Here is a 25,668-nt window from a genome sequence, read left to right as displayed (position 1 = left end):
ATTCCCCCTTAGCATCCCTCAGCAAACCTGTGATGGATGTCATTTTGGAGGCAAGAAGACCTACTACTAGAAAATCTTATGCTGACAAATGGAAAAGATTCTGTGGCTGGAATCAATCTCAAGGAATGAGCACAGCAGCGCCCAATTTACCTCAGATGTTGCAGTACTTAACTGAGATGCTTCACAAAGGCCTGTCTTTTTCTTCCATAAAAATCCATGCCTCAGCCATTTGAGCTCATTACAACACAGAACCCTCCTCTTCTCTCATTCTCTGCTAAAGCAGTATCTCAGAGGGGCCAAAAACTTGAGACCACCCAGGAGAGCTCCAACCCCTGCCTGGGACCTTAACTTTGTATTGGAGAAACTCACTCTACCTCCTTTCGAGCCAGCTGCTACTGCAGACTTAACATTTCTTACCTGGAAAACAGCCTTCCTTTTAGCAATCACTTCAGCTAGAATGATATCTGAATTACAGGCCCTTATGGCAGCGGAGCCTTTCATCATCTTTCATGCGGACGGGGTGTCACTCAGGACCAATCCATCCTTCATGCCCAAGGTGGTACCCAGTGTGGCTCTTAATCAGTCCATTCATTTGCCAACTTTCTTTCCCAATCCACAGAACAAGGGGGAGCGGATTCTGCATTCTTTGGATGTACACAGACAACTTAGATTCTACTTGGACAGGACTAAATCTCAAAGAAAATCTGAACAACTGCTGGTAGCATTTTCTGCAGGGGCAGAGGGGAAGGCTATTTCAAAACCAACCATTTCTAAATGGATAAGCCATTGTATTCATTTCTGCTGTAAGCACCATGGAAAACCTATCCCCCAGGGGATCAGATCTCATTCCACCAGAGCTGCATCTACTTCTACAGCCTTTCTCAGAGGTTTTCCTACCAGGGATATTCTAGAAGCTGCTACCTGGAGTTCAGTTCATACTTTCACCAAGTATTATCACTTACCAATTTTCTCTTAATCAAGAGCTGGCTTTGCCACTGTTGTTTTGCAGGGCCTTATAGCTGGTCCTAATGCTGTATAAATCCATCCTCCCAACCATAGCTTTGGGAATCTACCCAAATGTAATCACTGCAACAGTGAAACATGAAGAACATAGTACAGTTGTGTACACTTACCATAAATGTGGATGTTCGAGTGTATTCACTGTTGCAGTCCTGGTTACCCTCCCTCCAGCCCCCTATTTTTCTCTTACTATACCTCTACTTTCTTTTACTATGCTTAAAAGCCTTTTTGGTGTATTTGCTTTTGTTTGGAGGTATATTTTTGTGTTTTAATTACTTATATATATGTTTTGCTCCCCATTTGGGAGTCACCTGACATCTGGGGCAAGAAAAATTGATGTAATGGCGTCGGCTGCATGTTTTATACCCCTGATGACCTGACATCATGGAAGAAGGGACAGCAACCAACGCAGGACCCAAGACTTTGTTAATCAGGCCGACTGAGGGCAACCTGCCAGCAGATTACCCAAATGTAATGACTGCAACAGTGAATACACTCGAACATCTACATGTATGGTAAGTGTACACAACTGTACTTTCCAGAGTATGGGAAGTCTGTGGGACAGGAATCTATCCCTTCAGCATGTCCTGTTTATTGTGGTGACAAGGCTTAGGTCCCTAGAGTGTGTAGCTCAGCGAGATTGGGATTTCTTTAGGTGTAGCATGTCCAACAGCTCTGGGTTTGACATAGCTTTATATGTTAGGCAGAGATCACCTCGGAGTAGGCGATATGCTACAGAGTAAAGCTGGAGTTTTTTGAGACGGTCAGTGTAGGGCATCTGTTTGAGGCCAATAATCCTCTTCTGTGGCCTTTCCAGCTGCTGCAGATGTCTTGTGAGGTACATTCCAAAAGGGGCGGTGTACTCTATAATGGGTCTAATGAGTGTCGAGTAGAGGGGAACAATGACCTCTTTTTTCCTGGATGAGAACCCTTTTGTGATGAGGTGTGCCATATAGGATTTCCTGACTACTGTGGCAATGTGATTATCAAAGGAGAGACTACTGTCCACCTGGGTTTTACACCATAGCAGATGCTGTGCACGTCACCTGTCAGACTATTACATAAGGGCACAAGAATGCTTTGATTAACAATAAATAAAAAAGAAAACAAACTCTCTTCTAAGATTTACTCAGGCTGTGCCTGCAAAACGATCTGTTATGATCAAGTGTACTGCCCGGTAAACAAACTAAATAAATAAATAAAAATAAATAAATAAAATAATAATAGTATAGGCAAGCTTCAGATAATATATTCTATACTTACATAGTTGACAGTGTATTGAAGTTGTTCTAGAATGTGAAGATGTTCATTTATGATGCCAATAGCTGAGGGATTCTAGAACTTACTAAGTAAAAATCAACAGAATCTCAAAAGATCCAACTCAGTTATAAGAAATACAAAATAAGATAGGTGCTGTTTCTTTCCTCAGAAAACTTTCTATTTGTGCATGCCTGAAAGACAGAAACATGAGGGAATCATCAACTTCCCAGCTTCAGAAGAAGTGCATGAACAGGAAAATAAGTCCTACATCTTGTAGCATCTTTAACCAACACAGACTTAAGGGTAAATTCTGTGATGCGATTATCAAGGTTGATGGAACAGAAATGAAAGTTCACAAGATCATTATAGTTAGCAGTATCTTAAGTAAGTATGGCTACAAGTGAAGATACAAATTAAAACTAAATATTAAAAATATGAAATATGAATAAAATGGAAATAACTAGATCCTTGACAATGTCAGTTCTACACTATGTCTAGCATGAGTTATACAGAACTGTCACTCTTCACCTATAACTAGGTATGGGAAATTTTAAAAATCCTTTTTGTATGACTACAGTAAATAAAACACCAACAGGTGAACTTTTAACAGGTTTACTTCTTTTTTCTTTAAATAAAACAACTGAATAAAGATAGGTTTAAACCCTTATCTGGACCATTTTTCACTCTGAAAAGAGAACTTTATTTATGTTTGTTAAGTTTTGCTAAGTTAGCTGCGGCCAGGATCTGACATTCTGAACAGTTATCCTTATTTCTAATCTCTTACTTTGTCCTGCAGACTCTTGAGGCTGCGGGTGGGGATATCAGATCAGTGCTTCATGGTTTTCACTGAATATTTAATTTGGTCACATTTATTGATAATAAGGTGCAGAAAGGCAAAAGCTAGAACTCCGATGAACAACATTATGCAAGACAAACAAATCTAGAGCTATGTCAAAATCAAGAGGATATTATTATTCCTTGAACATTTTATAAAAATCAGGACTAGAGGTTTAGGAAGGAATTTTATAAAATTATGAAATTATCCGTATCTGTGGAAACTGTGAACAAATATATGTTCATTACACACATTTTTAAAGTTCATTTTAGTTGAGATGGTGTGGCATCCTTTCAATCTTTTGTTCCTTTTGTAAAATTTGTGATGGAATGAAAATCGTAGGTTGTTTCTGTATGTATGTATGTACATTGCTAGCCTTAAGATTAGATTACTGTTTGCATAATATAATGTAATTTATACAAACACAAATTCTGCCCACAGAAACAGGGTATAACAGCATGCCCCAAAAGAGATAGTCTGACGTTCTTTAGTTTAACTCCTTTTGCATGCACTGTTTTAAACTGTGACATCATTTTCTTTATTGTACTGTTTTCACATATTGCAAAAGGATACCTTGCAAACAGTATACATTTCTGTGTTTTAGAAGTTCACCACTGCAGGTTTTCCTTATGCTGACGATTAAGAACAGTGAATTTTATCGCATTGGATGATTTGCCACAGTGTTATAGGCCAAACTAATGTCTGTATATATATATATATATATATATATATATATATATATATATATCTATATATATATATATATATATATATATATATATATATATATATATATATGTATATATATATATATATACATATGTATGTATGTATCTGTGTCTAGACCCAGACACGCATACACACACTAGGCCCAGATGTTCCAAGCAAGTGCTTCAAAACCCATGCACAAGTACACATACATATACACACAAACACATGTGCACACACACACACACACACACACACACACACACACACACACACACACACACACACACACACACACACACACACACACACACACACACACAGACTAACATACATTTACTTAATATATGCTACGGTAGAGGTTATAATGCCAGAATACACTCAAACTGTGTTAACCCAAATACAGATGCCCACAGTATGATATTCATCTCTGCAGTGAGAGAGACCTGGTTCAAGGCTCCAGAGATCACCCCTGCATTAGCAGGCTATAATTCATACCACACCTTTCGGCCACCTAACCTGGACAGAAACACTAAAGGCAGAGGTGTGTCCATATTCATTAAGGATATCCACACCTCCAGGCTAGTTGCTCAGCATAATGCATCCGAGATTATCCAAGTGCAACTAACTCTGGGCAAGACCACAATCCATATTGTAGCTTGCTACAGATCCCCCACCATGCCCCAGGATTTCCACTCCTAATTTCTTGATACACTGGAAAATATTAGGGTACAACTTAACACCCTAATAATGGGTGATTTCAACTACCCCACCATTAACTGGGAAAACTACTCATGTACCAACTCTTTTGCTCAACGTTTTCTGGAATTCATAAATTCCAACGCCTTGGATCAGCTTATCCACACCCCCACCAGGGGCAGCAATATCCTAGACCTGGTCATTACTAACATGGGCGACTGGTGTTCCACATCAGAGGTCAATTTCTCATTGGTCCAGTCCAACCACAAGCTAATCACCCTAGACATCCACATCCCACCCCCACCCGCCATTAGGGAAACCACCGTAAAATATTTCTCCAATGCCAACTTCACGCTTCTTAAGACAGAAGTGGCAAACTTCACGATACCCATGAAGACGGATAATAGAGGTATGACTGCTGAAATCCTACACAAATGCAGTTTATAGGCATTTACACGAGCGCATGGATCATGCTATCCCTAACAGAACCAAGATGCTATCCTCCAAAAAAAAAGGAAGCCAATCTGGTGGTCCCTTGCCATAAACAAACTCTACAACAGAAGAAAGAAATTGATAGAGACTGTATAAATTAAAATGCTTTTTTCCCAAAATTATACTGTGTGTGCAGTATAGAAAAAAAATATGGCTTGCTTTGCAAGAACAGTTAAGTGACCTTTTATTAAAAAGATTTCTTGTAAATGTTCAGCTTAGATATTAATAACATATAGCTGTGGGCTTACTGTAAATGGTATCCTGTTATAAAAAAAAGTAAGTTGACTTTCTGTGAGCTTTCAGATGCAGAAATAAATGAAATAAAATACAGACACTTCAAGTGACGCAAAGATGACGTGGAAAGACTTTTTGTGAAGTCTTCAAATACAGCAAGGAAGAAAATAACCAAAGAAGGACATAAGAAACTGTCCAGGCTAGAAATAGCCCATGGACTTTTTCATGACACAAACAGAAACCAGAAGAACAAGTCACAAGGACATTTAAAATAACACTGTCTGACATTTAAAAGAGTATATAAACTGGGCAGTAATTTTCACTCTTTAGTGACGTCTGTGACTGAGTGTGCATCAGTCTTTACTTTGTGTCTAGCCGTGTTATAATAGAATTGAAACAACTCTGACAGTATTAACTGTCTGGCAGGTGTTTGTACTAATACAAATAAATATTAATGGATACAGTAGTACAGTGTCTACCCTAGCTCACTGCTAATAATATTTTACAGAAACTGCTGCAAAAAAGAGTAAAATCCCATGATTGGAGGAACTCCCTGGTCAGCCTGAGTAAGAAGCTGAGATCCCTCATAAAATCCTCCAAAGCTAGTTATGAAAACAAAATCACCACTGTTTTTAAAGACAACCACAAAGCATTCTGTAGCTATGTGAAGAATCTCAATGGCAACACTCAGATCTGCTCTGAGTTACAACACAATGGCACTAAATATACAGAACCAACAGATATTGCCAACATCCTGGCAGATAGGTTCAGTGCTAACTTTACCCCCCTCTCACCCCCTAAAGGGCCCATCTCTATACCAGAAGAATGCAAAGTTCCTGTAATCACAGCTGCACAGGTAAAAAACACACTCTCCAAAGCCAAGAACACAGCATCCATTAGACCTGACAACATCCCAGGCTGTGTTCTACATGAACTACAGAATGAACTGGCACCCCACCTAAGTACCATGTTCAATCATAGCCTCACCTCAGACTTTGTGCCCACTGAATGGCACACAGTGATGGTTATCCCACTCCACAAAGGGGGATCCACCATGGACCCCGGGAACTACCACCCCATTAGCCTGACGAGCCTGGTCTGCAAGGCTATGGAACATATCATCATGGAACTTATAAACAAAGACATTGGTAATCTCCAGACTCTGGACCCCACCCAGTTCAGGTTTATGAAAGGCAGATCATGTCTCCTAAACCTGACAGACGTCTTTGAAGCAGTCACCAAAGCCGTAGATGAGGGTAAGGTGGTTCGCACAGCCTATCTAGATCTCGCCAAGGCTTTCAACACCATCCCCCACTCTGGAGTTATAGATAAACTCACTAAACTAGGTATAAATCCCAATGTCACAAGATGGGTTGCCAACTGGCTCACTGACAGAACCCACACTGTGAAAGTAGCAGACTCCAAATCCGACTTCAGACCAGTGACAAGTGGAGTACCACAGGGTTCAGTCCTGTGTCCTCTCCTGTTTGGTATCTACTTCTCTGAAGTACAGGCAAACACAGAAGGTCTTTGGCTAATGAAGTTCACAGATGACTGCAAACTAGGAGCCATAATCGAAACTCCCAACAATGTGGACATCCTACAAAAGGGCCTCACTGAGACAGATGCTTGGTGTTAAAGCCATGGCCTCAAGCTCAATGCCAAAAAGTGCATTGTCATCCCCTTTGGTAAAAACTCTGTACCCATGAATTACCACATTGGCGGTAGTCTACATAACACTGAAAGTCTGATAAGAGACCTTGGGACACAGGTGGACAGTAGTCTCTCCTTTGATAATCACATCGCCACAGTAGTCAGGAAATGATTCTACGTGACACACCTCATCACAAAAGGTTTCTCATCCAGGAAAAAAGAGATCATTGTTCCCCTTTACTCATAACTCATTAGACCCATTGTACAATGCCCCTTTTGGTATGTACCTCGCAAGACATCTACAACAACTGGAAAGGCTGCAGAAATACCTCACAAAGAGGATTACCAGCCTCAAACAGATGCCCTATGCAGACCGTCCCAAAAAACTCCAGCATTACTCCATCGCATAGCACCTACTCAGAGGCAATCTCTGCCTAACATACAAAGCTATGGCAAGAACTGTTGGACATGCTCCACTTAAAGAAATCCCAGTCCCTCCGAGATACACACTCTAGGGCCTAAACCTTGTTACCACAATAAACAGAACATGCTGGAGGGATAGATTCCTGTCCCAGAGGCTTCCCATACTCTGGAGCAAATTACCTGTCTATATCAAACAAAGCTCCTCATTAGCACTTTTCAAGAAAAATCTTGATGATTGAATGGGAAATAGGAAATTCACCCCGGGGATCACTTCTGTGGCTCTGCTTGACAGGGGCACAGGTAAATAATTTTCTTGGGTGGCTAAAGCCAGGGTACCTTTTTGGCTAGGCTTATATAGGCCCTAGGGCCAATAGCCTAGTACCTACCTATAAATCTATGAACCAATGAAAGATATATAGTAAATCACTACACTTGACTGCGGTGGTGGTGCTGCAGTAGCGCTGTCGCCTCACAGTAAGACGTTGTCTCGTTCGATTCTCAGTTAAAGCATATTCTGTCTGGAGATATGCATGAATGGGTGTACCTTCACTGAAGGTTGTGCGTCAGGGCTGGCAACTCGGCACGTAAACATCTATTGCCAATCATTAGTGGACCGGAGTTCCGCTGTGGCGACCCCTAACCGGGAAAAGCTGAAAGACACAACAACAACTACACTTTTTTGTACTTCAGTCTGTCTAACTGCACAATATGTGATGCACAAACAGGAAGTATTCTAGGATTCCCAGAAGAGATCACAGTGTATCACTGTTTTGAAACTGGATCATTCTACTTTGGTACGTGACTGAAAAGTAATGCATCACAACAACCAGTGGAATCTACTTCATCTGAATTTTAAAGTGTCTAAACTATAGGAATATAAGTAGAATATGGCAAGATGTCTTTCATGTTACTAGTTTCACAGACACAACAGATTAAATAGTAATCAGTGCAAGTACCTGACAGACTATGTGTCCTGCTGGATTTATAACATACCTTGTGGAGCAAATGGGACAGACTGCACACCTTTAGCACAAAATAGTAATGCTATGACATAAAATATCTGCACTGGAACACATTAACCAAATATATATCAAAAACTGGCTTAAACTGACATTCCGCATTCACTGTGTCCCTATAACTCCCTGGCTGAACACCAAAAATTAAGGATCCATGTCCTGGAAGTTTATTACAGCTGTGGAATATTTCTTATTACAATGACTGGTCATTAACATTAAAAAACGACCATGCTTATTGGTCAGCCCAACCAGCGTGCCCATTGTAAATTGAAAATATACCAACGGTAAAAGTCTGTCCGTTAAAGTATCATTGAGTGACCAGACTTTTATATCTGTTGGTATGTGTAGACACGCATTAGTCTGAAGGAAAGAAAGTCTGAAACCGAAATGCATGTCATTATTTAGTAACTTCATTTCTTGTAAAATTTGTGGTTTTCCAAGTAATCACTGAGGAACAATAGCATGCATTTCAGTTTCAGACTTTCTTTCCTTCATACAATGCAAAAGAGCAACATTACATATCCCCGCCTTTATTTGGTCCACATTTCTTAAACTAAGAAAAAAACTGTAACTTCCAGACAGTTTAGAAGTACTTACAAGGCACTAGTTGACTTAGCACAATGAATGTCACTCAAAAATCTATCTGAATTACAATGACAGACACTGTATAAATCGAGCCAGAATACAGATATAGTAATTAATAAGGCAGATAAAGGGGGTGCGGTGGTGGTTAGTGATGTATTTGTTGATACATTTATGTATAAACACACTTTAAAACATGCTTCAGCCAGATTTATGTTTACTGTTATTGACAGAGTATATTTTCATAGAAATAATAAAATAGGAAGGCATCAAAGTTTGAATTACAAAAACAAATGTGGATTATTAAATTAGGTGCTTTGTTTGCACCAGGGCTTAATCAGCAGTTGTAATAACCAATGGGGGTTGGGATTTGGTTATTTAAATGTGATGTAATGTGTCAATTATGCACTGATGAAGGCTTATAGCCGAAACCGGTATGCAAGATGTGTTTTTATTTGAGGTATTAATATATTAAATTACTATTGGAAAGCTGAACAATGGTGCTGGCTGTCTTTTGTTTGGTCTATTTTATTAGTAACTTTCAAGCAAGCAGAAACTACAGTTATCTGGCATTTACCAGTCCCCATGGGTGCCGGTTAACTGAGTGTTTACTGTAATATATTAGCAGAGAAATTTAATGCTTTTACCCCTCCTGCTTACACTATTATCCCCACTGTCTCTGAGAATTTAGTTTCCCCTGAAATTACCATTGAGCAAATCTTATAACCCCTGTCAAAGGCTAAAAATCATGGTTTCATAAGACCAGATGACATACCAGACTGCATTATCTTTAACACTAAGAATGCACTGAACCTCTACTTAAACTGTTCAACCACATATTATCTAGCGGGTTTATTCCTGACACATGGAAAAGGGGTCACACTGACTCTCCTATACAAGCGTGGCTCTTCTGCAAACATAGCTAATTATGGAACCATCCACCTCACCAACCTTATAATAAAAGCCATGGAAGGTATCAGCAGAACTCGTTTATGCACACATAGGCAGCTTAACTGATCTAGGTCCCAAATCAGTTTGGTTTTGTGAAGAACAGGTCCTGTCTCTTGAACCTAGTAAGCTTCTTTGGAAAAGTTACAGGGGCTATGAACAGCGGTCATTCTGTGCATTCTGCTTATGACGTGGCCAAAGCTTTTGAAACTATTATTGAAAATGCAGACAACTTAACCTGGGTCATATTCAGTGCACTATCTGTCTGTGCCATGGAGCCAGGGTAGACTGGAATGTTAAAGCCACTAAACTAATCCTACCATTAGTACCTTAAGGCATAGCAGTCTAACTGTGCACTCCCACTTAAATGTCATGTGCAGTCAAAAGGATTTACCTGACTAGGATATTTCTTCTGTGCTGTAGTTGTGTTTCTGATGAAGGGAATTTAATTAAAAAAAAAAAGCCAATACAAATTCAAATGCCGGACAACTATACATGGCTAATATTTAGTGAATGCAACTATATTAGTTAAATATTAGCATTGCCTGTGTGGTTAGTGTTTTTGTTTGTCTGTACAATATTTAATGTGGGTGCTCTAATAGTGAAAATGGAAGCACTGCCCCCTTACTGGCAATGAGCAAAGCCCCCCCCCCCAAAAAAAAGAAAAGGAAAAAATAAAGCAATGACATTTCCATTTCCCTGTAGTACTTGTTCTTTGTTAAGAAATGGTTATGTCAGTAACATTTCATAAATGGTTTTATTTTATTAAACTGCAGCTGCACTATGCACTATCCTGAAGCAGGGACTCCAGCCTTCCACACCTGACTAGTCATTACTAACTTAGACCCAAGACTACTGTACAGCAGGAAGGGGGGCATCACAGACTGTGATGGAATGTTTCTTGCAAGTCCTATTTTTCACCTAAATCAGTATTTTACATGAAATACAGAAATGGAACTACCACTAGCCATCAGTCATTTTCTGTACTATGGTACAGTGGAATGCAAGCACTGCATTTGTTTCACTATTATGCACATGATCTTAAAGATTTATTAGCTAATCAAATGAAAAGGGAATTTCAATATTTTTCTCCAGCAAGTCAACATCCCTCTTTCTTATTTGGTTGTCTGCACACGGTGCCCTACCAGCATGTTGCAATCTCAGTTTGCAGATGGCTCGTTTGCACAATGCTAATGAGTAATGCTGTGCTTTTCTCTTCTGGTACTCGGTGATACATCAAATGACACGCACAGATTTAACATGTGTTTCTAAAGAAGGCTGACAACTTCCATTGTGAGCAGCTCAGCTCAGGAAACCCCACAACTTTGTTTTCTTCAGGTCAAACTTCCAGATGAGATTTTGGCAACTGGGTAGAATGAACATGACCTTCTTAACTACTGCTGGAAGTCCAAAATGGCTACTGGTGGGATTCCAAAAATGTCTTACACTACACTTTTCTAAGCTTTTGAGTAATTCAAGGGGTAATTGTCACCAGATGTACTTTCAGCTTTCTGTGGTGATGTAGACATCAGTGCTCATGTGTGATACATATATAAATATATAACAAAGGCAGATTTTGAAACTAATGCAGAGAATGTTTTTGCTTGATTACATTATGCTTATTTCTGCCCATAAAAAGGTGAAGCACTTCAGTATGCACAGCATGTTCTCTCTCTGTTCCCACTCTCTCTCTCCCTCCCTCCCTCCCTCCCTCTAAATATGTGTGTCTGTGTGTGTGTGTGTGTGTGTGTGTGTGTGTGTGTGTGTGTGTGTGTGTGTGTGTGTGTGTGTGTGTGTGCGTGTGTGTGTGTGTGTGTATGAAGAGAGGTTGTACCCAAACTATCAACATAAACTGTTGAGAAGGAGAAACTTGAAAGGTGCTGCCATTATGTCTTGTCTATGAAGAACCAATCATATTTCTTCTTATTTGCAGGGCTTTGTTTTCTGGTGCTTGGAGTAATAAGGAAAAAATGGTATACAACATTCCGGGAGTTTCTGCTGACATGATGGAGTTGATCATAGAATATGCTTATATCAGAACAATATCAATCACTGCTGATAATGTGAAGCAGCTTCTCATTGCAGCAGATCAGTTCTATGTATCTGGCATCGTCAAGGCTTGTTGTGACATTTTTGAGTCACATCTCTGCCCAGAAAACAGCATTGGAAATTGGATGATTGCACACTGCTATTACTGCCCTGAACTGAAAACCAAAGCTAGCCTTTTCATTCTTCAGAAGTTTGAGGAGATAGTAAAAGCCTCTGAAGAGTTTCTGCAGTTGTCAGCTTTTACATTTGGAGAAATAATTGAAAAAGATGAGCTCAGTGTCAAGCAGGAAGATGTGATGTTTGAAGCCATTGTGAAATGGATAAATCATGATCCCAAAGGACAGAAAGAAGTTTCTTCCTCTTTTGCTTCCCAAAGTAAACCTTTATAACTGTATTTTTTCACTTAATTCCACTAATATAACTTTCTTGGTAATCACTACGAACCAAAATCAGTCACTGGGAATGAAGTATGGAACTTTTGTATTGACACACACACAAAAAAAAACTTCCTTTATAGAAAGAAAAAATTAAAAATCTGTAAAAATACTGAACTTTTATTTATACTATGAAAAATACAGGAAGGATGATATGATATGGTATGGTATGATAACCACATTAACAACACACTCACAAATACTTAAAAGTTATTCTTTGTTTAATAAATCATTAGTTTAAAAACTGCCTGGTACACTACATATTAAAGCAATGATATTTTATTAGTATTTCAAAGGGCCCCATCATAGAGATATGACTGTAAGTAGTTTTTTTAAGTTTCTTTGTGTACCAGCCAAGGGACCTTCCGTAGATATCTTCCCACGGGGATGTGAAAGGTTGTTGTTATTTTAAAACCTGATGCAGTTAAAATTTGGAAGCTGAGAAAAAAAGCAGTAAAAACACTTCCTGAAGGGTAGAGGGAAACACGCCTCCTATAGCTGTTGTAAATTCACCCAACTAATTCAAACTTACTTGATGAACGCTAAGGAAAAATGGCAAAAGAAGGATATTTTATTGCACAACTTCATCTACCAATAACTACTGAATGTAGTGAAGAATAAAATTGTTAATTTATTGAATGGGAAGTATCTCAGTTTATGCATTGTAAATGGTGCTAGAATTTAAATCAGGTTCAGTTACAGTGCAAACCACAACGGACAATATGATTCTCTACAAAAGCAGCAATACAACTGTAAATGTAAAAGCTTTTGTGAAGAATTATCAGCCATTTTTTATTACTATTTTAGGTGAGAGTGCCATGACTAGATGTTGATTATTTCATAAAGAATGTCAAAAATCATGACTATGTGAAAGGCAATAATGAATGCAACCAAACTATCATTAATACTCTTAAAATTATGTAAGCTCTCAACAAAAGTACTTCCTGCGAAGATTCCAGGAACCTGCTAATTAGGCTTTGACTTCCAGATGCAATTCTCTTTGCCATTGGTGGAGAGAGTGAAGCTAGCCCGATAAATGTAATTGAGGCATATGATACTTGTGCTGATATGTGGGTAGATGTGACATCTGAAGAAGAAAGCCCTTGTGCAAACCATGGTGTAGCATATCTAAAGGGATACGTGTATATTATTGGTGGAAGTAATGGTGAGAATTATCTCAACAGCATTAGGTGTTTTGACCCTGTCAAAAAGACATGGCAGGACAGGAAGTTGCCACCATGCATTCAAGATGCTGCTATCTTAGCGTAACTGTACTAAAAAACTTCATATATGCCATGGGGCGATTTGATGGGCAAAAATGCCTGAATACAGAAGAGCAATATGACCCTGAGACCAACCAATGTACCTTGATTTCTCACATCCATAAAGTTAGAAGTGATGCAGGTGCTACAACTCTACAAGGAAAGGTAAATAAATACATGTATATTGAGTGAGAATTATTCTTATCAGGGTTAAAAATACAATAAACATTTAATCACACTTATAGACCTCCAGGTCAAGCATAGCTCTCAACCTCTTAGTGTATGAAATCTGGACAAACCGTAAAATAATGGGGGGACAAAAGCACAGAAATAGTGACAGATTTTAAATATTGGTCTTATAAACTTAGAAAATTGCTGGAATAACAGGATTTGTGGTAGCATGGATTTTATGAAAGATATGAAGTTTGAAACTCAAATGTATGCCATTATTTATTTATTTCAATCATCAGTTATTTGCCAGAAAAGCACAAAATTTATGAGGAATAGACCAAAAATTTGAGGCAAAAAATGTGGACATTCTGTGAAAACATGGACAGTTGCGAGTTATAAGACTGAGCCTTATACAGCTTAAGTAAGTTCATGCATGCTCAGACTAATACTAGTGCATCAGTTTAGCAGTAGGTGAAGGCTGTAACAAGAATATGACTTTCTGGTTTGACCTCATTTGATTATAATTAATTACTGCTAATACTCAACCTTATTAAGTTTCTGAATTTAATTTTTTTTATTTTTTTGTTTTGTTTTGTTTTATTTCATTAACTCAGGTATACATATGTGGTGGCTCCCCTGGTGATGTATATGAATGTTTAAAAACAGCTGAAATATACGATCCAGAAACCATCCAGTGGACCCTGATTGCACCAATGGGAAATGAACGAAGTGGATTAGGAGTGACTGCATATCAAAAACACATTGATGTGGTAAGAAAATATATCAAGAAAATCATTTTGCTTGTTCTTTATGATTTTGCATTCTGCTGGTATATGAAGTATAAAAATTAATAATATAACTAAAAACATACCAGAATCAACTGGGTAACATAACTTTCAATTGAAGTAGAAAGTCTGGAATGGCAAACTTTATTCCTTAGCCACCAAATATCCTCTTTGTTGAAGAGGCAAATATTCACCAGTATTGAACATTGATAAATAGGTGAGCATGTAAAGAAATGGACAGTAACCCTCTCAAACATTAAGCCCCACCATAAGTAAATACATAAATAACGTTGTCACATTGATACCTACCTCCTGCACCATTTGCCTGATCCCACACTACAAACAATAAATACCTAAATAAATAAAGAATGACATAAAGAAAGGAAACAAAGCGTTTGTTTAAGCAGGTCACATGACAACTAATAGATCATTCACAGTATTTCCATAAATACTAAAATATATTATAATGCACACAAACCCAAAATTATATTTTTTGCTAAACCTTAACAAACAAACTGTAATTTATTGGAAAGTTTATAGCCTAGACATTTATTGTTAGAACATTTTTGTTAATCAGATATAATCTTTCATGAGACAACAAAAAATTCCTCTGTGAAGGCATGTTTATTAAGATATTTACATAAACATGAAAAAATATGCTTAGTTACATAAATAGCATTATAAATAGCACTGGTTATCTCTAAAGATGTGCAACTTACAGTGCAAATATCAAAGATAGTCTTCTTCATCATCTAAGGCCCCTTTTGGCATGTACCATACAAAGCACCTGCAGCAACTAGAAGAGACCTCAGAGGTTTCTAACAAAGAAGATCAAGGGACTCCAGCATGTACCGTACACAGACTTACTAAAGCCCCTGTCACTATACTCTGTATCATATATACTTCTTAGGGGAGACTTATACCTGGCTTACAGAGCAATCCCCATCTCAAACTTAATGGATCTGCTGCATATCCATAAATCAAATGGGACTAGAGCTACCCATTCTAGGCACCTAACTATGACCTGCAACTTCAGTAGGATGTGCTGGACGGACAGATTTGTCTCCCAATGACTGCTGTATCTTTAGAATAGGCTGCCAAGTCATGTGAAGCAAAGCACCTCTATGACACTGTTCAAAAGGAACCTGGACAAGTGGATAGGGCACCCCAAATTCTTACTGAGTCTCGACTAGAGTATCTATGATATTACATTCGGATGAAACAGCTAGGCTTGAAATGACCTCTGGATCGATAGCCTAGTAACCTCCTATGATCCTATGATCCTAAGTCTTTACCTGATGTTGTCTAACAGTTTAAGTATGAGCAGGTTTATTTTCATAATTATTACAAACTAACAATATCTCCAGTGTACTGTGATATAAATGAACATTGATTCATTTTCCTGCATCTACCATGGCACGACACCATAACCTTTAATAAAAAGGATATCTGTTATAAAAATATAAACATAAATATTAACATATGCATAATACATGAAAAACAGTGATCCATTTCTGTACAGTAGACATCCTAGATCAATAACAAGTGTAATTTTTAATACCTCCTTGCACTTTCTAATACTACCTATTATTAGCTGATAAGTTATTTAACTAAAGAAGCCAGATCCCCAAAAAAAAGATCTGGATGCTATAAGGAACTATGGGTGCTAACTAGAAGAACACAAAAAGGCACTATAGACTTGAATGCGTTAACTATGCTTTTTTTCTGTGTTACAAAGCAACTGGTTCTTTGCCTATGCAAAGCTTCAGAAAAAAGGTTATGACATTCAAGGTTCCCTGCATCAATTTAAAGTTAGGGAGTCGAGTACATGAATAAAAAGAATCATATAGCTGTTTAGATTTGGAAACATTCTGGATTCATTTTATTGAAAATTAAGATACCAACACACAAAACAGAAGACTCTTGTCTACTACTGTCGGATAAAAATCTTCACCAAACTAAAATGTTTTTTTCAGCTTGCTAAGGGAAGGGGTGCTAGGGATATCCTAATTCTTGGGGGACAAAAAGATGAGGAGAATGAGGAATATAATTTTCTATAGACTGAATCACATACAGTGTTGACAGAGGGAAATAATGAAAGTGACCTGGACTCTGGGGAGTGAACTAAACAGATTACTGTTTTCATTTCATTTTAAAAGACCACTATGGGCAAATGATGAAAAAAACATATATTTTTTATCTTGTTATGATTTACTGCACCTCCCAAAGCTGCCTGCAACAAAATAAGTAACCATTCCTAATTTTATTTTATTTTTTTACTCGTCTGCCGTCATGGGGGCAGACATCATGATTCCTTTGGAAGGCTAAATCTGTCCCATAATGCACAGATTGTGAGAATAAATAGCCCTACCATTTGTTGTCAGACTAGACTTCCATTCACTTAGAATGGAACACCTGAAAAAAACTGCCAAGTTTGAGTGTCTGCAGCTCATGTGTTATTGACTGGCATGCACTGAGTTTTACAAATGTTGTTCCTACTGATGTACTGATGACTGCACTTAAAGGTGTTTTTTATATCAGAACCTCACAAGATATGAACAATGAAGTATCAAATGATGAGTCTCTTTTGGATTTGTCATTACATGAAAATGAACTTGTTGACATTTATTGTGGTGCATTTGATGAACATACTCTGAATCATGATGAGAGTGGGGGAGGTTTTTTTACTGGATATGGGAAGCTCAGTGTGCCACAAGTGCCCTATGTCAGCTCTTTTAATCCCCCTAGGACCTCTGTAGCTATTAATACATTTGAAGGGGTGTTGTACAAGCAGATTGATAAAGAGTATGTGAAACTTATCAAGAGTAGGAGGGGTTAATAATTTGTGCAAGAATGAGTGGAAAGCCCTTCAAACGTTACGTGGTTTAAACAGGGATTACGTTTTGTTCAAGCCGACAAGGGAGGCAATTGGGTTATCATGTCCAAAGATGGTTACAACAAAATGGCTGAGGATTTATTGCAGGATGGAAATGTCTACCAGAAGTTGACCTGCAACCCTGTTATTGAATATAATTGCTTTTTGTTGGAGTTATTGGGGGGGGGGAGGTGATTAGGTTTTCTCTCATCCAGTGACATCAAGAAATTACATATTAAACATCCAAAAGATGCTAGTTTTTTTTTTTAATACCTAAGGTTCACAAAAATATGAGGAACCCCCCCGGGCAGGCCTATTGTATCTGAAATAAGTGCATATTTACAGAATGTAGGCATATTTTTGGATGCCCATTTAAAATCATATCTGGCAAAGATTCTTTCACATATTAGGAATGGAAAGGAATTTTCAGATTTGGTAGGGGGTATGAAATGGGAAAGACATTTTTATAGGGCCAATGTGGATGTTAGATCATGATATACTAACATCAACAAAAAATGGGGTTTGGAAGCGATAGGCAGGATTATGGGTGAAGGCCCGCAAACTAATTTTTTGTTGCAGCTTTTAGAATTTCCCCTCACACATAATTATTTTTTGTTTGAGAAGTTAGTATTATTGCAAAAGGAGGGTACAATGATGGGGCTTCATTTGCCCCCTCCTATGCAATCATTTTTATTGGGTTCTTTGAGAACTTGTATATTTGCATAGCAATTTTTATTCTCAGCATGTAGTCATCTATAAGCGTTACAATGATGACTTGATTTTTGTATGTAAGGGTGATGTGGGTGAGTTCAATGGGTTTGTAGAGGGGTTGCATCAGAATATATGAGGATTGGAATTCACGTACAAGACTCACAAAGTAGTCATGCAGTTTCTTGATAGTGAATATTATGTTGGGGCAGACAATAAGGTGTCTTTTAGGCTTTATTTTAAAGAAACTGTGGTGAATATTTTGTTTTTGTGGTGATAGTATGCACCCTCCCCATCTTTTGAATTCCCCACCCTATGGTGAGTGTAAGCATATTTTTAACAATGCATTTAATAACGTGCAGTTAAATGAAGAATTTAATAAAGTCATGAACAGGTTGTCGAGCACAGGTTATGCCTTGGAGCTGTTAAGAAAAGCGGAGAGGAAAGTGAGGGGAATTTCCACAGGGGGAGGTATCCACGGCAATATGTGGGAGTGTAGCAATGGATTTTTGATGAATGGGAATGTAGAAAAGGTGGAAGAGGGAAAAATATTTTTTGTTAACAGGTTTCCCCTTTTTTGAAAATCTTAAGGGAGCTGGTCATGAGATTTTGGCCCATTGTTAAACAAGATGAGAGTTTGGGTGAAATCTTGCCTGAGAGGGTAACATTTTCCTATAGTAGGTTTTTGAATTTGAAGGAGTTGTTAAATTTGAAAAAATGTCATAACGAGAACAGTCAGGTTGGGTCTTTTCCATGTGGTAAATGTCAGGGTAAAAAATCTAAATGGCTGCAAGATTAATGGAAGGAATTATAAAGCTGCTGACCATTTTAATTGTAGTACATGTGGTTTGGTGTACCCCCACAAAATGGTACATTGGGCAGACCAGGAGGATGGTCAAGAAGCAGATAATGGAGCACCTAGGGACATAACAAATGGTAGGTTGAATAACCCAGTTGCCCAACATTTTCATTCTGTACATGGTGGTTTTGATAACAGTTTTTTTCTTTATCATTCTTGCCAAGCCGCATTTTCCTCAAGGGGTGGATTATGTGCAAACTTTATTGAAAATGGAAACAAAGTTCATCATTAACTTCAAAACTCTTCACCCTAATGGATTAAATCTAGAATTAAATATTAATTTATGAGATGTAGGTTTATACATTGTTTGGGGTGTTTTGTATATGAATTTTCAGGGTGGACACTTTAAATGTTTTTAGCAATTGGTATTGGAATGCTTTGACACAAATAGGGAATATTTTTGGTAGGCTTTTAATTTAATAATTTCTGCTGAATTATTGGATAATTGTGTGAGTTTGCATATATAAAATAAGCTGTCTAGATGATGTAATTGTTCTCTGGAAGGCAAACAGCCGAGGTGCTTGGAAACATCAGTAAAGTTTTGGCAGCTATTTTGTCTTGGCTCTGGTGTGTTCTTTTCAGTTTCAACTTGTTTTTTTCAGTTTTGGGGCTTGTTTTTTTCAGTTCCTACTGATGTACTACCCTTATCTAAAAGAAGCTTGCAAAAGTGTCAATAAATTACTGAGATAAAAAAGACTTTTCACAAATAGCAGTTTTGCAAGTTTCAATTCCTGGCCAAGTTACTCCTCCCATCTCCTCTCCTTCAGTGGGCTAGAGTCTCACATTTCCAGCTTGGCTAGATTCGCCACTAAAACTGTTCCCTCATATGTCTCTTCACTTCTGAATAGCATTTCCCAGGAACAGGAATTAAAAAAAAAGCACAGACTTCAGTCCAGAGTTTAGGCCAATCTATCCATTTCTTAAAATGTGCACAATAAAATATTCAATTTGTAATGCATTCTGGCTGCTCGCATGATTATCTTTGCATAGTTATTCAACTATAACATAACCTGAACTTATGGTATTTAATTCTAAGCTTTACAACAGTTCTTAGTTTCTTAACAATGAACTCCCAAGCCTCTGATGTGACCCAGTACTGTCTGTTACTATTGCTTTACGTAGTTTGTCTTAGTTGTATACTTGCATGTCTCTCATCCTCTCAGCAACAGACTCCTGGAGAAAATGTCCAGATCAGATACTTGTATTGAAAGAGTATCAGCTCTGTTTGAGTACCTTGTTTGGAGTATGGCATCACTGATACAGCTGCTGATACTCTTTTAATACAAGTATCTGATTTGGAAGTTTTCTCCAGGAGTCTGTTGCTGAGAAGATGAGAGACATGCAAGTATACAACTAAGACAAACTACATAAAGCAATAGTAACAGAAAGGACTGGGTCACATCCATACCTCTCAACCTGGAAAGATCAAAAATCTGGACAAGGCCCATAAAAAATAGGTATAAATCTGTACGCTGATTAACGTAAAATTTGCATACATAATAATGTAACCCCGCCCACTCAAATGAATTGTGGGATACCAACTTTCAAACACAAACTGAAGAACAAACAATCAAAATATGGCACCAGATTCCCCCTGCAGCCATTCCAATGTCCTATTACTGGGCTATTTCAACCCATTTACCATAAACACTAATGTGTGCATACTGCTTTACTTCTACAATGATTTTATTTTTACATTTTATAGCACAATGCACAAACAATAATAGATATTTGAGATATTTGAAATAGATATTTCCCTAGGCAAGGGAAAGGTGGTACACACAGCCTACCTAGACCTCGCAAAGGCCTTTGACACCATTCCCCATTCTGGTATTATAGACAAGCTCACCAGCCTGAACATAAACCCCTGTCACAAGATGGGTTGCCAACTGGCTCACGGACAGAACCCACATGGTAAGAGTTGCGGGAGCTAGGTCTGACTCTAAACCGGTTACAAGTGGTGTTCCCCAGGGCTCAGTCCTAGGACCCCTCCTGTTTGGCATATACTCCTCAGAGGTACAGGCAAGCACAGGAGGACTATGGCTGACCAAGTTTGCAAACGACTGCAAACTAGGGGCTATAACTGACTGTCCGGGTGACACAGACATCCTCCAAAAGGGTGTCACTGAGATTGGATACCTGGTGTCAAAATCATGGCCTCAAGCTAAATGCCAAAAAGTGCATAGTCATCCCCTTTGGAAAAAACAAAGTACCCACAAACTACCACATAGGTGGCAGTCCCCTAAATACGGAAGACGTAATAAGGGATCTGGGGACCCAAGTGGATAGTAAACTCTCCTTTGACAATCACATTGCCAAAGTGGTTAGAAAATACTTCTACATGGCCCAACTTATCACAAAAGGGTTCACATCCAGATCAAAAGAGGTCATTGTGCCTCTACTCATCGCTCATCAGACCCATCACAGAGTACAATGCCCCATTTGGGATGTATCTTACATGACACCTGCAACAGCTGGAAAGACCACCGAAGTACCTTACCAAGAGGATCACTGGCCTCAAACAGATGCCCTATGCAGCTCGACTGAAGAAACTCCAGCTGTACTCAGTTCCATACCACCTACTCAGAGGTGATCTCTGCCTGACATACAAGGCCATGTCCAACCCAGAACTGATGGATATGCTCCACCTAAAGAAAAGCTTATCCCCTCAAGCCACACGCTCTAGGGATCTAAACCTCACCACAACAATAAATAAGGCATGCTGGAGGGATAGATTCCTGTCACAGAGACTTCCCATGCTTTAGAACAAGATTCTAATCTACATTAGGCAGAGCTCCTTGCTAACACTCATCAAGAGAAACCTTGACGAGTGGATAGGAAACAGAAAGTTTACCCCGGGGATCACTTCAGTGGCTCTGCTGGACAGAGGCACAGGGAACTAATCTAAGGGGGCGGCGAAAGCCAACACATTCTGGCTAAGCTTATAAATGCCTTTGGGCAGATAGCCTGTTACCTACCTATGAACGTATAAACCTATGAACCTATATCTGCTAAACAAAGCAATACTGCCTCACAATGAAAATAAACTTGGCATTAACATTTCTCTGCCCTTGAAACTCACATTCATTGAGACAGCATTGAAACCCACACCACATCCAAAGAAAATGCATCTGGCCAGTGGTAAATAAAGACTACCTTAGGGCTGTTTTCAAATCATAGGCCCTTTGCAAAACAAGAAACATACATGCATTCTTTGATACACCTTCCTGACTTTATTAAATTATATTCCATGTATAATACAGCACACTTGTTAGGCTTAAGTTAGAGCGCATTTTAAATTTATTGTTTAAACATTTTTCCAGTAGGCAATGAAACAAAATGCATGAACTAATAATGAAAAAATTCCTCACACAAATCGCATTTTAAATTTATTGTTTGAACATTTTTCTAGTAGGCATCAGGCAATGAAACAAAATGCATGAACCAATAATGACAAAACTGCCCAGTTCTACTTACACACACACACACACACACACACACACACACAATATATATATATATATATATATATATATATATATATATATATATATATATATATATATATATATGACTGTAGTGTAAGCCATAGGCATCTTGCACAGTTTCTCACACTTATTTTCAATTTTAGTTTTTTTTTTGTTTTTTTTTTTTCTGGGGGACAAAAAGCCAAAAAACACAGACACATTTTAAACATTGCTTGTATAATTTTGGAAAGTTGCTATAATAAAATGTTGTGTTACCACCATGCTTTTCACTGCCAAGTGTTGAACCCAGGGCCTTGTGCATTACAGTGAGAGCAACATACTTCTATGCCAAATCAGCAGATTCCTGAAAGATATGAAAACTGAAACTTAAATGGCTATCATTTTGTGAATTCATTTCTCAATTCTCACCATACCTCTCAACCTCTTAGCACAAAAAATCCTGGACAAAGCCAATAATGGGCAAATACAGCCCCAAAATAGGGACAAATGTCAAATAGTGATCTTATAAACTTAGAAAATTGCTAGAATAAAAGGTTTTGTGTTACCATTTATTTTCTGAAGAATATGAAGTCTGAAATTCAAATGCCTGTCATTATTAGTGATTTGCCACAAAAATCCTGAAAACCAAAATATGAGGCATAAATTCACAAGTGATGGTGGCTAGGGACTTTAGGCTCTTTTTACCTGTACCCAAGGTACAGGGTTTGAGCCTGAGTACCTCTAGCCACCAGGTGTATTCACTTGGGGGCATTTAGACACACACATACACACACACACACACACACACACACACACACACACACACACACACACACACACCATTACTCCGTTGATGAGAAGAAACATAAAACATATACCTTAAAAGCAGTCAAATAACTCTGTCCATCCATGCAGCTGAATAACTCTGCTGAGCTCATACAAACACACACACACACACACACAAACACACACCATAAGCTTGTTTCCTTCCCAAAAGGAACTCCGTTCATTCACAGAAATAAGCTGTACAGTGCGGTGCTCGCAGATTTGCCAGCCGGGAAAGTCCTTCAGCTTCATTACAGAAATAAGCAGTACCTGATTAAAAGCTAAATCATTTCCTTCAGTGTGCTCACAGATTTCAGCCAACCAGGAAAGCTCTTGAGCTCAATTCTGATCTGATATCATCACGCACTTGATGATGTCAGCTCAAAAAGTGTGGAAAAAAATTTAAAATCTGGAAAAAAAAAATCAGAAATGAAGGTGTGCCACTTGGAAATTGTGGCACCCCATTATTTGGACCCCAAAACTCGATAAAAAGCAAGTAATTTGGTACGGCTGGGAGGTATGGTCACATCAGAGGCTAGCAAGGTCATTGTTAAGAAACTGAGAACTGTTGTAAAACTTAGCATTAAATATCAGAAGTTCAGATTATGCTGAAAGAGAATAACTATGCAAAGATAACCACGTGAGCAGCCAGAATGCATTAATAATTGAATATTTTACTGTGCACATTTTAAGAAATGGATAGGCTGGCATAATCTCTGGACTGATGTGTGTGATTTGTTTTTTTTTTTGTTTTTTTTTTTAACTCCTGTTCCTGGGAAATGCTATTAAAAAGTGAAGAGACATACGAGGGAACAGTTTTAGTGGCACACCAGGCTGTGATTTGTTTGATGTCTATTGTCATGCAAAGTTGACTAAATGTTGACTCTAGCCAAGCTGGAAATGTGAGACACTAGCCCACTGAATGAGAGGAGATGGGAGGAGTTATTTGGCCAGGAAATGAAAGTTGCAAAACTGCTCCTTGCAAAAATTAATTTTTATCTCAGTAACTTGTTGATACTTTTACAGCTTCTTTCAGAGAATGTGTAGTACATCAGTAGGAACGACATTTGTAAAATTCAGTGCAGACCAGTCAATGACATATAGGCAGCATACTCAGACTTGACGTTTTTTGTCAGGTGTTCCATTCTAACTGAATGGAAGTCTAATTTGACAACAAATGGTAGAGCTATTTATTCTCACAATCTGTGCATTATGGGACAGATTTAGCTTTCCAAAGGAATCACGATATCTGCCCCCATGAGGGCAGGCAAGAGTAAAAAAAAAAATTAAATTGGGAATGAGTACTTATTTTGCTGCAGGCAGCATAGAAATGGAAAGTGTTCAAGTGTATATGAGCACATGTTTATGTGCATGTGTTTGCGTGTGTGGATGTGTACATGCATGTGTACTTGTGCATGGGCTTTGAAACACTTGCTTAGAACATCTAAGCCTAGTTCAGAGATTGTCAGGCATATTGACTTGAAATGGCTTAAGTCTGTGTTTTGCTGTTTGGTCCTCTATATAGCAAATTTGCATACACTCACTAGTTAGTGAGTTCTGAGTTTTCAAAGGCTGGTGCATCAATCAGAGTATCAGAAGATCAGATTTTTTTTTCTTTCAGAAATGTTACCATTTCTACTTTTTTAAGTTCTGGATTGTCATTTTCCCCGTGTATTTATGAACCTAATTACAATGGGACAGTGGTATGTATCAGGAGCAGCTTGAGTTCCTGAGGAACATGAAACAGTAATACAGTGTAGTACCCAATCCAGAATAACAAAATATTTTACATTTACATTGGGCCCACATTCTTCAATTCTAGTTACTTTAATATCACAGTAAAGTGGTTATTAAATGGTCACTAACCACAGTGCACCCACTTTGCTTTATAAGATTGCTTTCCTTTGTAATGTACAAATTATGAGGTGGAAAGGATCTGAAGCTGTTGTAGAGCAACAAACAGCTACATTGTACACCAGTCTTGAGTTTATAGGCTGCAGATATATCTACCAACTACTGAATTAACTGAGTTCCTCTTTCTATATTACAGGTCGGAGGATTTGATGGATTTGATCAGCTTAGCAGTGCTGAGGTCTACAATCCAGTTACTAACACTTGGTACACCATTTCAACATGCTAACCCCTAGAAGTAACATTGGAATTGGGATGTTGGATGAGCAGCTGTTTGTTGTTGGTGGGTATAATGGCTTTTCTGCAACTCTAAAAGCCGAGTGTTATGATATCAAGACTGACAAATGCATGATATCCCTAACATGAGGACTGCCCGCAGTGCACTGTAATGTTGTGTCATTGGAGGGTTACCAAACACTGCAGAGTATGCAGTACCAAGGAAGTAAATGTTT

General features: G+C 38.3%; 1 pseudogene; it reads left to right on the top strand.

The window, feature by feature from the left end:
* Positions 1–2,486: 2,486 nt before the first annotated feature.
* On the top strand, positions 2,487–25,662 carry LOC122816203 (annotated as a pseudogene).
* The last annotated feature ends 6 nt before the right edge of the window (positions 25,663–25,668 follow it).

The sequence above is a fragment of the Protopterus annectens genome, chromosome 12.part0 (assembly GCF_019279795.1).
Source record: "Protopterus annectens isolate FY-2018-M chromosome 12.part0, PAN1.0, whole genome shotgun sequence".
Lineage (NCBI taxonomy): Eukaryota > Metazoa > Chordata > Ceratodontiformes > Protopteridae > Protopterus > Protopterus annectens.
This window is presented reverse-complemented; position numbering and strand designations above follow the sequence as displayed.